The following is a 1,445-nucleotide window of genomic DNA, read 5'->3' as shown; positions in this document are numbered from 1 at the left end:
CCAAATATGTCAATAATATGAGTCTGCTGCTTACTAAGGAGATTGACATAGCACCTTCGTTTGATTGGGAATTGGCGGCCCAGACTGGACTTGTTGCGCTGATCCAGGATTTTTTTTTTCAATACACGCACTCGGACGCGAGTGGCGTGCATTTTTTCGTATATCAGGGATGGGCAAGACTGTTCAGGACCCAGGAGCCTGTGTATCGGGAATTTTTGCTAGATTTTTATGCTCTAGTTTCTTATGACCCTAGGAAGACACCCGATCATAGGACAACCTTTTCCTTCAGACTGGGTGGTGTGAGTCGGGAGTGCAGTGCGATTGAGCTTGCCACTCGAGTTGGGATATATACAGCAGACGAGACGAGGAGTGTCCACTTCCCGACATTCCTTGTTGATTGTCTCACGGGCCGGCCAGATGACTTCCCGACATTCCAAGCTTGGCTTCCTCTCTTGCACCGGCTCCTCCTTTTGGTAGAACCCTCTCCCTTTTTGGCTAAACCTTTCCTCCTTGGCTTTCTTTTACTCTTCATAAGGGAGCCAGTCTTTCTTTTGTTTGCGCTAGTCTTCATCATATCGGTCTCCACTTGAGTAACAAACTTGCACTTTCTTGTTGCCATTCTCATCTAAATCACAGTCTCTAGTTAGGTGAGGCCCATTGTAGTTTTCACAACCCACCCGAATAGCATGGTTCGTTTGATCCATTTTATCCATCCTCCTATCCATGGTTTTTAGCATATCCATGACCGCGGATAGGTCTTCAGTAGCTACATAAGTGGCTCCCCTAGTGACATCATGTCTAGGGTTGTGGTATTCTCTAGAGTGTTTAGAGAATTCTTCAATCAATTCTTTGATCACCGGGGGCGGCTTCTTTGTGAGTGGGCCTTGCGAGTCTAGTAACTGCCTGGTTGTGACATTGACTCCATCATAGAAGATGGAGACTTCTTGCTGGCTGTTTAGGTCATGGTGTGGGCAGTTTCTTAGTAAGCTCTTGTACCTCTCCCATGCTTCATATAATGACTCTCCAGCTTGTTGTTCAAAGTTAGCGATGGCCTTCTTCAACTTGGCTATCTTGGAAGGTGGGCAAAAGTTATCAATGAATTCTTCTTTCATCTTGGCCCAAGTGGTGACTGATCCGGGGGGAAGTGACTTAAGCCAGTCTTTTGCAGCACCTTTGAATGTCACCGGAAGCATACGAAGTAGCTGAGTCTCGCGGGGCACATTTGGAACATTGAAGTAATCAGCTACATCATTGACTTCGTCCAAATGCTTGTAGGCATCTTCATGGCCTTTTCCATAAAAAGGTATTTCTTTAAGTAAAGCTAGGATATGACCCTTTAGCTCGAAAGTAGCAGTCGTGGGAATTGCGGGTTGCACAAGTCCTGGGCCAGTGTCGTCGCGCATCCTCTTCTTCCATTCTCCCATGGGGATTTCATCAATGTTAGC

General features: G+C 46.4%; 1 non-coding gene across 1 annotated transcript; it reads left to right on the top strand.

Moving 5' to 3' along the window:
* Positions 1-957: 957 nt before the first annotated feature.
* Positions 958-1,064, top strand: LOC111905913 (small nucleolar RNA R71). The gene has a single exon (XR_002855058.2). It is a non-coding gene; the product is annotated as a small nucleolar RNA R71 (small nucleolar RNA).
* Positions 1,065-1,445: the final 381 nt, after the last annotated feature.

Source organism: Lactuca sativa, chromosome 8, assembly GCF_002870075.4.
Source record: "Lactuca sativa cultivar Salinas chromosome 8, Lsat_Salinas_v11, whole genome shotgun sequence".
NCBI classification, from domain to species: domain Eukaryota; kingdom Viridiplantae; phylum Streptophyta; class Magnoliopsida; order Asterales; family Asteraceae; genus Lactuca; species Lactuca sativa.
This window is presented reverse-complemented; position numbering and strand designations above follow the sequence as displayed.